Source organism: Lycium ferocissimum, chromosome 8, assembly GCF_029784015.1.
Source record: "Lycium ferocissimum isolate CSIRO_LF1 chromosome 8, AGI_CSIRO_Lferr_CH_V1, whole genome shotgun sequence".
Lineage (NCBI taxonomy): Eukaryota > Viridiplantae > Streptophyta > Magnoliopsida > Solanales > Solanaceae > Lycium > Lycium ferocissimum.
This window is the reverse complement of record NC_081349.1, coordinates 67,509,179-67,524,475: the sequence shown is the minus strand read 5'-3', so window position 1 is coordinate 67,524,475 and position 15,297 is coordinate 67,509,179. Positions and strand designations below refer to the sequence as shown.

General features: G+C 36.2%; 1 long non-coding RNA gene across 1 annotated transcript; it reads left to right on the top strand.

Annotated features, from left to right (window-relative positions):
- The first annotated feature begins 12,093 nt into the window (after positions 1–12,093).
- Positions 12,094–13,492, top strand: LOC132068844 (uncharacterized). The gene is made up of 3 exons (XR_009417538.1): positions 12,094–12,478; positions 13,119–13,204; positions 13,280–13,492. It is a non-coding gene; the product is annotated as an uncharacterized LOC132068844 (long non-coding RNA).
- Positions 13,493–15,297: the final 1,805 nt, after the last annotated feature.

The window sequence follows — 15,297 nt, the reverse complement described above, 5'->3', positions numbered from 1 at the left end:
GTTTGCGCACCCACAAAGAGAGAATTTAGAATATTGAGCGATCAAAAGACATATCAAGAATCCGGGGTTGCATCCCTAGTGCAAGAAGAAGGACTGAAGGAATTGTTTTACTGTATAATGTTCTCCAGTTCACAAGTCTAGATATCTTGTATTAGGTTGTGGTTATCGAGTTGTATCTTTATCAGGTTATCATAGAAGCATAAAAGTAGATACAAGCAATTGTAACTCTAAGTAGGAGTTTACTGCTTGAAGATAGCTTGCTAGTCAGAGTTTGAGTAGCAAGGTTGAGGTTAGGAATTAGGTTGCAGAGTTTGTAACTTAATTTGTAGTTGGCTCACTATTGTAATGAAGTTTGGCGTAAATCCTACTGGTCAGTAGGTCACGATTTTTATCGCCCTTGTGAGCCGGGTGGTTTTCACATAAAAATATTGTATCCTTTACCTTCCTGGCTGTTTTTATTCCACAAACACGTTCGTAGAACAGGTTGGGTAACGTGTTCTTTCCATAAGAGAGAAGTAAGTATACTTAGGGACAGACATCTAGGTCGTGCAAAGTTAACAGGGGCTCCTATCCTATTTGTGAAAAAGAAGGATAATTCAATGCGGATGTGCATTGACTATCATCAGTTGAACAAGTAACCATAAAGAACAAATATCCATTGTTGGGCACTGTGATCTATTTGATTGGTTACAAGGTATCACGATCTTCACTAATGACATATTGGTATACTCCCATAGTAGGGAGAAGCACAAGCAACATTTGAGGATTGTGCTCCAGATTCTGCAAGAGAGGGAACTTTGTGCTAAGATTTCAAAGTGCGAGTTTTGTTGGTATTCTTGTGTACACATTGCATCCAGTGAGGATATCAAAGTTGATCCCAAGAAGATTGAGGTAGTTCAGAGTTGGTCCAGACCCACTACGCCTACAAATATCTGGATTTTCCAGAGTTTAGCATGTTATTATTGTCGTTTTATGGAGGATTTTCATCTGCTGCAGCTCGATTGATTCAATAGACCTACTAGAAGAGTGTGTAATTCAAAAAACAACAATGACATAAAAAGTCGAGATTTACGGCACGACAATAACGACCAGTCAACAACTCTAGATTTTCAGCAGAACAACTACACAACAACAATATATTTAATGGAAACACCAACAAAAGCGAAATAAGCCAAATCAGTTGAAAAGGTTTGGTTTAGAGTTCATCAATCGAGAAAGAGAGCAAAAAAAAAAAAAAAAATCTTACCTTGATGAAGGAAACTTGAGTTAGCAAAGTTTGAAGGAATTTGAAGCCTTTTCGATGATCGGAGTAGAAATTTTGGTGATCAATTAATTAATGATAGGTAGCCAAGAGTGTTTTGACTTTGGGAGTGTGGAAGATTTTGATCCTATGGGTTTATTTTGTTTTATTTATCTCTTTTTTTTTAGATTTTTAATGTTAACTCACAACTTTCAGTAATCATCGTATTATATTATAAGTGGGAAGTCCTAAAAGTTGAATTACCATATTGCCATCAAAAGTTAAATGATTTTTTTATCCTTGAGCCAAAAAAAAAATAATTCACATTAAAATTTTGTTTCATCATCTTCCACGGTATTTGCACATCTATCTCCATTCTTTATTTCACTCCAGATAAGCACACAATAAATTGTTTTAATGCAAGCTATTAATTTTCTCGCTTGATGTACTAATCTGCGACACATCACAGGTACATTATGGTTACTTCATTCATATTTGTATGTTCATTGACTTTAGAGATAATGGTCAAAACACCCCTCAAGTATCACCTTCTTTTAAGTTTTCTACCTGAACTATCAGGTTGAGAGTTTCCTACCTAAACTATCACAATTAGTTTGCAAAAAACACATCAATTATCATTTTTTCACTTTACCTACCTAAACTATCACCAACTAATTTGCAAAACACACCTCAACTATTAGTTGTTCACTTTTAATGAGGTGTGTCTTGCAGACTTGTTGGTGATAGTTTAGGTAGGAAAAATAAACAACTGATAGTTAAGGTTTTTTTTCACAAACTAGTTGGTGTTATAGTTTAGGTAGGAAACGCAAACACATAATAGTTCAGGTAGGAAACTCAAAAAAAGGTGATACTTGATGTTACACCTCAAAAAATTTCCCGTCGTAAGTAAACTAACGCAAGCTCGGAGAGGTCATGGAACCCTTATAAGGTTAAGAAAGACTTTTAACAAGTGCTAAGAAAGTGTCTAAAGGTTTCAGGATCAAGTGAATCGAAGAAATTAAGTTTGTCGCAGAATTTTGGATAAGACTTTTGGTCCAACTTGAGAGAGGTATATCTCCTAGAATATGAAGAGTTATGGGATGCATAATCTATGTAAATTTAAGTTCAGCGAGTCTTCTTTCCAATACAACGGACGGATCGCAATTTCGAGAAGTACGGGATAAAGTACGCCCCGTACAAAAACGTACATCTCGTACATTTTGGACGTACTTTACCAGAATTTTTCAGAAAGCTAAAAATTTTGACCTTCCAAGTACGGGCTGGAAGTATTGGATGTACATTGAAGTACGGCGCGTACATTTTGGCCGTCCTTTGCTCGAATTTTCCAGAAAATTGAAAGTCGGTGGACAATTTCTTGTTTGGCCTATAAATTATTTTCCCACGACTTGCGGTCATTTTTTTCCATCAAAACAGATCCCTAGCATCCCTCGAAGATCTCTCTAACACCCATAAGCATCCCAAATCAAATCAAGAGAAGATCAAGCCATAAAATCCTCAACTAGTTCATAGAAAGTGTTGGTTCTTGCTTCTAGTTGAAGTTGTGGTGAATAAGCTTTGGAGTAGTTGTGTGTGGCTAAAGTTCTTCAAGCATAAGGTATGTTCTTCATCTTGTTTCTTATGTTGAGTGGATTTGAAGGTTAAACAAGTCGTATAAGTGAAAAGAGTTATAGACAAAAAGTCATAAGTGTTGTCTTGTAGTTGATGGCTATGGATTGAATTTGAAAAGAAGTTTTGGATGGATTTGAGTCTAGTTGAATGTACTTTCTTGGGTATGATATTGTTGATGTTGTTATTGATGTTTGGGAGTTGCTTTGGAGTTTGATGGAAGTAGGTGCTATAGGGGAAATACTGCCCAAAGTTCGTTAGCTTACCTAATAGTTTAGTTTCATTAGCTTACCTAATAGTTTAGTTTGACCCTATAAGAGTTTCAACGACTTAATCTTAGTGTGAATCATCTTGAATGTAGATTTTCAAGCTCCGGAGGATAGACGTTGAGTGGTCAAGTAGACGACGAGGTATGTTAAGGTTGTCCCTTTCTTTCTTTTTGGCATGATCCTTATGAATAAGACGTATACATAACGTTAATCTATAATGATTCTACTCTTAGAGTTAGGGATGATCCATTTGATTCATATTCCATAAGGTGACAGGCGTTATATACGCATATATATGTATGACCTCATGCATGCATGCACAATATTTTCGCATATCATTAGCCCTCAGAGGCAGTTCAGATCCACAGTATTTATGCATATCATTAGTCCTCAGAAGCAGTTCAGATGTGCATGTTTATTCTCTCTCATGTTTCATGTTACTCTCATGTCTCTATTATGTTGTTTTCATGCCTTACATACTCAGTACATTATTCGTACTGACGTCCCTTTTCTGGTGGAGCAGCGTTTCATGCCTGCAGGTCTTGATATACAAATTGATGGCTCTCCTAGTAGGATATCAGCTCAGCATATAGTGTTGTTGCACTCCACTTGTTCCGGAGTTGCTCTGTGAGTCGCATATGCATTTGAATGGGTATGGCGAGGTCCTGTCTCGTCCTTATTATGTTATGCACTCCAGTAGGGGCTCGTAGACAGATATGCACAGTTAGATGTTCTATGACCTTCTCGGGCCTTATTTTGTTGTATCATTATATTTTGATAGCCTTGTCGGCTTGTATACGTGGGTTCAGCCTGATGACTTATATTATCTTTTGGGCTTGTGTCCCATACAGCTTATGATATCTATGAGTTAGCATTATGGCCTACTCAGGTATGACTATGAGACATATGTATGATCTGTGGTGCTCAGTAGGTTAGACCGGGTGCCCGTCATAGCCCTCCGGTTGGGTCGTGACACTTGAGGTGTCTTTTTTACCCTTAATCCTTGACTTAAATAAAGTTTTATTACTATTTTTTATGTTTTTTTCTCCAGGTTTTGGGTTCTTCTTATAATTTCAGAATACTATTTGGGTAAACTTACTATTAATCCCAAGAAGGATATTAGTCTTTACACTTCCACAAAAAATTCTCAAGGTAGGGGTAAGGTCTGCGTACACTCTACCCTTCCCACACCCCACCTGGTGGGATCATATCAGCTCAAGGTATTAGTAAATTATCAAGCAAATTCTTTAAATTGTTCATTATCATCATGCTCTCGAAAATATATATTTTTTCCCGAAAATCAAATCAACCTATTTTTGGAAAATCAGGAAAAACCAAAAGCTTAGAATTTCATTGCATTGAAGTGTTCTTTGACCTGCTATTTCCTTATAGGTTTGTTGCTATTTCCCTCCCTTTTATAATATTCGAAAAGCTTAGTGCACTTTGCTTCATCTTATGTTATTAAAACTTATACTTGTATGTGTTAAGTTATTTTGTTATGCTAATTTTATCCTTTTTTTTCCTATTAAAAGATTGTTAATTCATTGTTTCATACTATAATTATGATATTATTGAAAATTGTAAATTGTAAATGCATATGTCACATTGTAATTTCATTATAAATTAATTTTCATTCCTTTTATTTTTGCAACATCTCGTGACAATTGAAATCCATATTTATAAAAAGACTAGTGGGGATGTTGCCCGTGCATAATGTCTCAGCTTGTGTGTTGTATTATGCTAGGGAATTAATCCACATTTGTTACCTCGCTATGATGGACTTTCTATTGTTTTGTTTGTTAAACTTTCAAGAAATGGTATAGGCTCACAGGTAAAACATCATATAGTTATCTATCCAAAATGCTCGATACTTGTCTTTACAAACAGAGGGACACACTATTTACAGTTATCTACACAAACACATCTGGAACAATTTGTTTAGTTGGGTGATTTGCTGAAGCTTCTATCAAGCATTGCTATTGTAGTAGTCAGTGTGGCCTAGCAAAATGCAGTTGCATATGGTAAGCTTCATCGCGCTCAAGTTTTGTTCTCCATTGCCTCTATAAATAAAATAGTCATTTTTAGTGTGAAATGGGGTAAACTAATATTTTAATACAGGTTGAATACAAATCCAGTCATTCCATATTAAGGCAACCAAATAGCTCACTCTGACAACATTCAACAACTACACGCCAAATTTGGATATAAGACAATGGTTATTCCTAAAGTCTTGAAGCAAATAAGACATTTATGTATATAGTCTTCTCACTGTATGTATCCTTTTTAAAAGCGAATAGATCTCACTGCCTGTATTCATGTTTAAAAGAACAGATTGAAAAGTTTATACGGCTATTTAGAACTTATACATGAAACAAGAGATACACAGTGAATAATGTGTAGAGAAGAAACTGATCCTGACAAAACTTTTAACTTATCTTAAAATGTGAATCACGGCCAAGAAACTCAATGTGTTCAATATTTAAAGAAAACATACCATTTTTAGGCTGCATTCATTACATCATATAAGCAAAAGAAGCTGGTTAAAGCGGTCCGGATCACGCTAATACACATAGGTTTACTAACTACTCCTAAGTGGTTGTTCAAGGAAATACAGAAGTCACTTCAAAAGTCATAAACTTGTAGCACAAAATCACCGGAAGAGTTGAAAGAGGCGAGTACACTTAACAAACCAGCATGCGGTAATTTCAATTCCAAATTTGTGTCTCATATATTGTAAGGAAGGTGTTGAAAAATTGATTTTTCTATTAACAAGAAAAAGAACTCTAATTGGGTGTCGAGATAATAACTTCTAGCTTGAGGGATAAACTCCTTCACAATTGTATATGAGTGTGAACTTCAGCTAACAAATGGAGCAACTACAAACTATGCATTGCATTTGGTGATGGCATTAACAATATCCTTCTCCTATATAACTGAAAGAGAACTGCCCTGCTTGGAAGCAAACATTAGTTTGACAGTGACTAAAAAGGGAAAATTATCATTAACTTGAAAAGGAGTTCTAAAATTTGGACACAGTGAGTTACTATTTGTCCTCAGTAAATTAAGTTTGATTTACTTTACAAAATTAAAAATGGAGAAACAAACTGATAACTCAGTAGCAACTTGTTAGAAATCTCAGGGCATCAAATGGATGGTATCGTTCCTCTCTTTTGGTCATGGTTTTAATAGTGACTTAACTATTATCTTTACGGAAAGAGGAAAAAAGTTAACTGTTATCGACAACCATGGTACCATCAATGTGTAAATATAATCACTTACCATATTACAGAAAGTGAAAAAACCAGCAGAACTATATGTGCAACTTGAAAACAAAGGCAGAGAAGAAATTGACAATCCCTTTCTGTTTAGTAGAATACTATATCTCACTCGAAACAAAACCAAAGAAGAAATTGGTAATACGATTTTTCAGTTTAGCAGGATACTTTATCTCATTCGAAACAAAACCAAATTAAAGAAAAGGGAAAAAATATGATAATCGAAAAGGATAGCAGCACGTACCTCAAATAATTGATGAAAAGAGAAAACACCAAACATATGGAAGGAGAAAACAAAGAGACGTAAATCGAGCAAAAGCACGTCGAACGCCTTAGATTTTAAACAAAGTAAAATTGTGGATCGTAAAGTACTACAATATGTTTTGGTTGTCTTCTTGGATCAGGTGAAAGAATTAAAAAGGAGCACTCCATCTGCAGGGGTATAATAAATTGAGAAAAGAGCTTGTTTAACAAATATATTTAGCTTTGGGAAAAGTTATTTTGAAAAGGTAGCAGTTTAGAATTCAGATCCCTCCTCAGAAATCTAATACAGAGATGAAAACAGAGCAGTGAAGGATTTGATTTGTAATAGATAGTAAATTGTCCTCCTCAACTTTGAATACTGTTAAAGTGTTTGGCCATTAATTAAACTCACGCAAATGTAGGTTCTTCTTATTGATGCAGTAAGCGCTATTAGTGTGACTCTGCGAAAAAACCACATAAGGAGTATAACTATCTGACGATTGATTACGTATAGCTCTGTGACAACACACTTTGGGAAAAATAAAAATGAAAAGTTGCATTGTAGCAAAACCAATTTTTCCTTTTCCTGGTGAAGAAAAGAAAGATAGATTGTTTTGGCCTTGTTTTGTTTCTTCTTTGTTGGAGAGGAAGCACTGCGAGAAACACAAGCCAAAAAGAATTCTTAGAAGTCTGCACTTCTAAGAATTCTAACAGCCATGGCTTATTTAATCTTTCTCCTTCTGTCACTCTCTATGTCTTTCCGTCGAAACAAAAAAGCTTTCTCACAATCAGATCTATAGGGAATTTTCTTTTCCAAAAAGGAAAAGGGTTGGAAATTATATTTGATTCACGCTTTTACAATTTGCGCTATAGGTCAAACTCTAGTTCATGTTGCAGTCGACTCGGAAGTTACAAATTAAGGAGTCCATAGTTTATTCAACCAACTTTGAAATTCCCAAAGAAAAACAATATCCTCATAGACTGAAGCAAAGACCAGCAGCCGAACAAAATGAAGCATAATAGCAGGAAAACAACAGTGAATACAATGGGGAGCTTAACCAATTCGTTGTAAAGCTAACCCAGCGAGTACTTTTTCAAGCTTGTCGACAGCAACATGAAATTCACAACAGGGGAAAACAAAAATATGGTGCAAATTTCAATACTTCCAAGTAGATTTGATTTCCCCAAAATTTCTTCCACCCTAATGCTGATTAAGAAATTTTATAGCGACTCGACCTAATAAAAGCAGGAATTAAAAATCACAGTCTAATAATATAGTAGTAGCGACATAAAACTCAAGGCCGCTAAAAGCAAGAGAGAACAATGAAGAAGAAGAATGTAACCAATAAGATCGATGATTCCCAAAGACCAACCCGGAAGCAAAAATCGACGAAAATCCACTGGAATAATAGAAGTGAAGAGAAGAAACGTACCGGAGGAGTTTACAGAACCAGAGAGCAAAGGGCTAGACCGGTAGAGAAGCGAAGCGGTGACGAGAGTTTATCCTAAAATGAACTGGTGTAGTAGCGCCTGAAATGATAGAAGTGCCCTCATGATTGAAGCAGGCATGTTGACCCAGAGGTGCCTGCTTATCACCTGTAGATCATTGTATTTTTACATTAACAGAAGTGAAGAAGTGTCACGTTCCGGGGCCGCGGGTGGATTCGTAGGGCATCTTTTTGTATGTGTGCATGTTTTGTGTTGTGTTTTTGAGGCCTTGGATGAAATGTGGGGTGATAGGGGGAAAATTGGACAAAATCGAGCTCACTACCCAAAACGAGCCACTGCGGCAGTAGGAGTACCGCTATGGCGGTAATCGGACCGTTTCTAGCGGCAATCCATTTTCCTTGGTGGCCGCTATAGCGGGCAATGTACTGCTATGGCGGTACCGCTATAGTGGTAGATGGACCGCCATAGTAGTCATAGCAATTTTATGGTGGGCCGCTATAGCGGTCAACCGCTGCAGCGACGTGATGATCGTTGTAGCGGTAGACATGAAACAGTAGCCCGAATTTTATATACTCAGTTTTATTTTCTCTTTTCACAAGACCCCAACACACTTCCCAACAAGCACCTAGAGAGAATTTTCAAGCTAGGGTAAGATAACTTTGAGAGGTAAGTTCCATTGCTTTTCATTCTATTGTTCCATTCTCCTTCATTATTGTAATCATCTTCATGGGTCTTTAATGGTGAAATTGAAGTAGAAACCCTAGAATGTCAATAAACCTTCTAAACTTGATGGGTTATGGTTATTATCGCTTAGTTATCATTTAAATGTGTTGGTTAGTTGCTATTTGTCATAAATTGAACATTTAGAATCATAAACTAAGTGATTGGAGACCTAGGGTTTTATAAAAAAGGTGTCTTTACCCTAAAAACTGTTTGTAATGGGAATATTTGATAGAATGTTGTTATGAATTAATGATTAATGAATACTAGGGGCCTTTATAGGTTGTTTATCACCTAGAAAATCATCCACCCCTTGAAATGGGGTAAGGGAAGAGTATTCTTGCTTTGTTACTTGTAAATTGAGCGATGTGACTCATTGAGCCTTCTATTTCTAGACCGTGAACATACTGAGGCGTTAAGGAAAGGAAAGGCTGTGGCAGAGTGACCGACATTGTTCCAGCTCTACTTTGAGGTAGGTTATGGTCTACTTGAGTTAGATTTTGGTTAGTTGATTGTATGTTTTGTGATTTCCTTAGGAGAAAGCATGTCTAGTTTCATGCATGATATTATGGAAAACCTCCTATGTGAATGTGATTGAGTGATTGTGTAGGCTTCGTGCCATTATTCCTGTGTGATTGAATCTGCAGTGGATGCGTTGTGATGAGAAGCTAATGTAATCTTCTCGAGGGTGTTATGACATGAAATGATGGTTTGAGTATTGATATTGAGAAGGTAAGAAACACTGTTCTATAAAAAAGTATAGAAAGGCACTCATGTGACCTAGATTATGGGCTCGTGGTTCGAGGATAGTTCCAAAAACGAGAGGTATATTGATATGTCCCGCGTCCGAGGTTCGTTTCGGAGCGGAGGTTTGTGCTCGGGTCCGAGGAGTATTCTGAAACGAGTGGTACATGGACACCATGGGTCCCCTGTAGGTCATGACTACTGAGCTATGACATCAGATAGCATGTATGTATAGCGAGTGAGGTTATTGTGGTAAATTTATTTCCGTTGTGGGTTACGTGATTATGATGCTTAATATCTTGGTGATTGATTGTGATTGTCCTTGGTTGACTTGCTGTGATTTATTGATGTTCATGTTTGTTAACTGGCTTGTTTATTCTCCTGATTTTGTGAAATATGCATGATACTAATCTTAGTCGGCCTATGATATTTATCGGTACATAGTGTTTGTACTGATACTACCTTGCTGCATTCTTTGAGTGCAGACTGTGATATAGAGACCGCTACTCGCCCTCACATCTAGCGTGGAGGACGTTTGCTGACAGATTTTAGGGTGAGCTTCTTCCATACCAGGCCACCCGAAGATCTTCCTGCTATGATGTATTTTCGTACTCTGGACATTATGGTTATTTAATTGTTAGACTTCAGTTTCTTAGGCATGTTTTATACTAGAGTCCTATACGATGACTTTCGGATTTTGGGGTTGTAATAGTTAGACTTCTGCACGTATTTCAGTATTCTATGGCATGACTTATTTTGTTCATTTGATGTTTGAATGCGTAATAACTATTTAGCTTGGTTAATATAAAAATCGGATTGAATGGATAGGTGTCTTGTATGTTGGTTCGCCCACTAGGATTTAGTTGGGTGCCCATCATGGCGGGTTGGGTTGTGACAAAAAGAAGCAATTTATCATTTCAACCTTGGATATTAGCAGGAAAAGGCTCTCTTATAGTAAGAGCAGTTTGTTTTGACGATGTAGGATCATAGTGAGACCTTATTCTTTCAAATGCACAGTCAACAACTGGTTCTATGGCAGGATTACTTTTTTGTAGCTGCAGTTCTTTGGTGCGCCGTTGTAGTAACATTACCTCTTTTTTATCAGCTGTTATCTTCATATAAGTATTGCACCTTCATAGTTTCATTTGATAATTTTGCTCTTCTGTACATGGATATTTATTTGTTTATTTGGAAGACATCTCCTCACAAGCTTATTATCGCGATATATCTGCATTTGAAATAGTTCAGAAACTATGGAAAAATGTCATGTTAGACTTCAAGCAGATATATTATTGGTGATTCTACCGACAAAGACAAAGTTTCCACACATGAAAACAATTCATGGATCTTTATCAAGCACCTAAGTGATTTTCTCATTAAATTTTGCTATCATGAAATTTATTATTTAAAGTCAAATTTTTGAGAAATTAAAAGGTACCCATTTTAATTATTGGCTGTAGCGGCTAAAACTCTATTGAGTAAGACCCTTTTATTTTATTCACAGCAGCGGAGTGACTCTGTTTTCCCTCTTTATCTGGTCAAAAGTCGAAACCAGAGAAAGATAAGTTGTACTGAATAGATTTTATTAAAAAAAAAGGGCAGCAGAACAAATTTATAAGATGCGGAAAAGTAATTGAATTCAAAGTATAACAATAATCTTCTTAAATAATAGTAAACGAAGAAGGCAGATTCAACTGCAGCCATGAAAGCAGGCAGTATCATTTGTTGTAGCATAGCATAAAAAATACCCATCTGTTCTTATATGAATCTATGGTTTTTCTCTTTGTGAAATGAAAAATTGAAGCATATTAAAAAAACACAGGTCTTCTTCTTCTTCTTCTTCTCCTTTTTCTTCTTTTTCCCAAATTATATTCCTTTTAACTTCAACAGCCTGCAAAAACACTAACAAAAAAACTCTCCAAAAAAAATACTCCACTCTCTCTCCTAAAACCCTTCATACACATAGTAGATTTCTGTCACTATATATCTCTCTCTTTCAAAACAAAAAAAACCCAAGATAAGAAGAAGAAAACCCACTGGAAAACAACTATTGAAACGGGAAAAGTCAGGTAAGGGATAGAAAAACAGTCGAACACAAAGGAATTACAAAAAATTGAGGAAGCAAATAGATAACACAATTAGGGAATCAAAATAAAAGCAGCGAAAATACCTATATAATAGCAAAGTAAATTGCCAAAATAATAGTACGCTCACCTGAGATAAGAAGAAGCTCTAAAATCAACTGAGGTGCAAAGTTAAGAACAAAAGGAGACAGATAGAAAGAGTAGGGAGGTGTTTGGAGATGGCGTTACTTTGCAAAGGCGTCAAAATGGAGAAACAAAGTGGTGAATGATTTGGGATGCACGTGTCCAAAGAATACAGAGAGCAGTTGTAAAGGGGAAAAGCCTGAAATGACAGAAATACCCTTTAATTCAAAGTTAATCCGAAGAAGCACACATGTTGATGCCCAGGTGTGTGCTTATTTCCTCTTCTTAGATAGTAAAGTAAAGCCTGACGCACTAATCAACCATCATTGTTTAATGAAAAGTGACGTCCCTCCTCCTTTTTATTTTACTTGAATTCAGTCTTGTGGCGTCATTCTTGTCGAACGTGAAATCAACGAAATTTGATTTTATTTAATCACAAGACAAAATTGGCTCAAATTCTCTTTTCTTTTGTTTCAGTCTGTGATATTATAGAGGATTGAGTAGAAAGATGGCGTCCAATGAAAGTTGAATTATAGCTTGAGCCATTGCGAGAGAGGAACCCTAATGATAATGAATCCAATCCTCTGCTTCATCAACATCAACATGTTGTGGACGTGCCTTCGAATGAGATAAAGCATGAAGAAGATGTCGAAGTTGGTTCCTTACCTTGCTGTAGAATTTGTCTTGAATGTGATGGCGAAGATGGTACCTAATCATTTATGTTTGCTTATATTTATTTCTATTGGGTCTTCCGAATTTATGATTTTTGTTGCCCCACTACTTAGCTTTCAATTCGCCTTTACCATCAAATGAAGCGTTTAATAATTTACTTTTGATCGACTTATTGGGTCTTCAGAATCTTGAATGGTTGTTGCCACTTATAGGATGAAATGCGAATAACCCTATTCTCTTCTATTTGAGAGAAGACCTGCTCGAAAGCCATATTGCATTGTCATTTGAATTTCTAAGAAAGCCATCGCTAAAAATGGTGGTTCTGGAAAAACCCTATTCTTATGAAGCTTCCTCATGTCATTGTATTCTTTTTTATCAGATTACCATTTTCTCATGTGAGAGTGTTACTGTGAGGAGGCACATTTTAAGCTTGCTGTCTAGTCGACGTTGACAATAATTTATGTTTAAATAATCTTTTTAATTCAAGCTTAGGATGCATTTACAGTGATCTATTTGTTTTTACGTTAGCATTATTACCACTTCGGACTATGATACCCTTTGTGGATAACTAGCTTTGATCCATATGGAAATTTGACAAAGAATGATGAGTTCACATTACTATACTTATATGCCAATAGATGAAATCCTGGCTTGATTGTGCTCTTGTTTTCAGACGATGAATTGATATCTCCTTGCATGTGCAAAGGCACCCAACAATTTGTGCATCGCTCTTGCCTTGATCATTGGAGATCTGTTAAAGTAACATACTTTACTTTCTTTCTTACTAGTTCAATAATTTGAGGATCACTTGTAACCCCTTTTATTGTTATGCAGGAAGGCTTCGCATTTTCGCATTGCACAACATGTAAGGCTCAGTTTGATCTGCAAGTGGCCAAGTTAGGGGACGAAAATTGGCGCAAAATCAAATTCAGGCTTTTTGTGGCTAGAGATGTTTTTCTTGTATTTTTGGCCATTCAAACTGTAAGTAGAATATTTTATGTCTCTTTCAAGTGTTCCGATGATATAATTGCATTTTAAGACCTGTTACTTTTTCTGTGAGATGTTCTTTATGGTTAGTAGGCAGAAGTTCTTTTCTTAGAAGTTATAGGGTGGTTCCTTATGATTTTAAAGATCAGGTTACGGAAAGCCAATGTTTAAAGATTTGCAAAATGTAAAAATATCGATGTTAATGGCCTTGGTTTGTCGAAAAAGTGTAACCAGTGTTTACTACGGATGGTTTATGTCATTCCTCTCCTAGCTAAAGAAGAGGTTGTGAAGGAAATATTTACGAATGGATTTCTTTGGTATAAATAAATGGTACTCGATAATTTCCAAAAGCAGATTTTAGGAATAATGTAGTTTAAAAATAGCTTCTTGAAATTAAAAACACCTAAAGTGTTAAAAAACACTCCATTTTTAAAGCTTAAAGGTGGAAGTTCTGTTTATGACTGATGAGAATTGAAGAGCTTTCTGTAATCTGATGATAAAATGTAAAATAAATCTAAGTGTGGAGTTTTCAGAGAGAGTGCTCACGGACAGAAATACCGAGGTAAGTCATCACTAAAACACCTTCTCAGTTATAATTGTCCTAGTTCTGGCCAAAAAATTGGACTTCAATATGACGAGATATATCACTGAAAGAAGACAATATTCTTACAAGAGCTATGAGGGAATTTTTTGCGGTTGTGGATGATCTGGAGCTTGTAGACCCTCCTTTATTTGGGGGTCTATCATGTGGCATAAAAGCAATCAGGAGGCAATGAGTGGGATGAAGAATTTTGTAGAATTTGCCAATCTTTGCTGCAAAAAGTGTCATCAAACCATTAGCCAATTATGCTACAGTGTGGTGAATGGGAGAGTCCTAAATCTTATTTTAAATTCGACAATTGGTGGCTTGAGGTTGAAGGATTCACAAAAGAAGTAAAGAGCGGGTGGATCTCTGGCACAAGGTAGACCAGATTATGTTATATTCTCCAAATTAAAAAGTTTAAAGGAAAATGAATGAATGGAGTGCAGAAATTGTGCAAGCCTTAAAAAGGGAAGACATATATTTTAAATCAATTTGCAAACCCAGATAGGCTATAGGATCAGAGAAACCTCACATATTATAAAAATATTAGTGAAAGCAAACTTGGAAATAGTTCCAAAAGAGGTGGCAAAATATGAGGAGATAGTATGGAGGCAAAGATCCAGAGCTATTTGGCTAAATGGGACAAGGACACAAAATTCTAACAAGAGATGGCAAATGCATCAAAAAGAGACAACTATATTGATATACCGTAAATTAATGGGGAACAAGAGATTGAAGAAACCACCATTAAAAGAAAAATTCTTGCCTTACTAGGCTTTAGAGGTCAGTTTTTTTTTTTTTTTGATAAGTGTCTCAAAGGAAGGAGGAGATTTGGCTTCAGAGGGAGTTTAAGGAGTAAGAGGTTTTGGGCAACATCAAGCTTTGTGCTTTGGATAAAGCTCCAGGTCCAGATGGCTATACAATGGGGTTTTATCAAGTTTGTTGGGATGTTCTTAAGGAAGATATAGTGAAAGCATATGCAAAACTTCAATTCTCAAGAGTATTTTGAGAAGAGTTCTACTAGAAATAGTTCCTGCTATGTCTGCCCCAAAATAGCATTGGCATAAATAGGAGCAACTAGCAAAATCATAGGATCACCAAAAAGTTGATTTCTTGCTCCCTCCTTGGCTAGGGCATCGCTACTACTTAGTTCTGCTCCGGATATACATGCTTGACTTGCGGCTCCCTTTGGCTTGTCGTCAAGGAACTGCATTAAAAAATTAGAGCCTTGTAAGTTTCATTTTGAGAAGAGTTTTAATGCCATATATGTGGCATTCATACG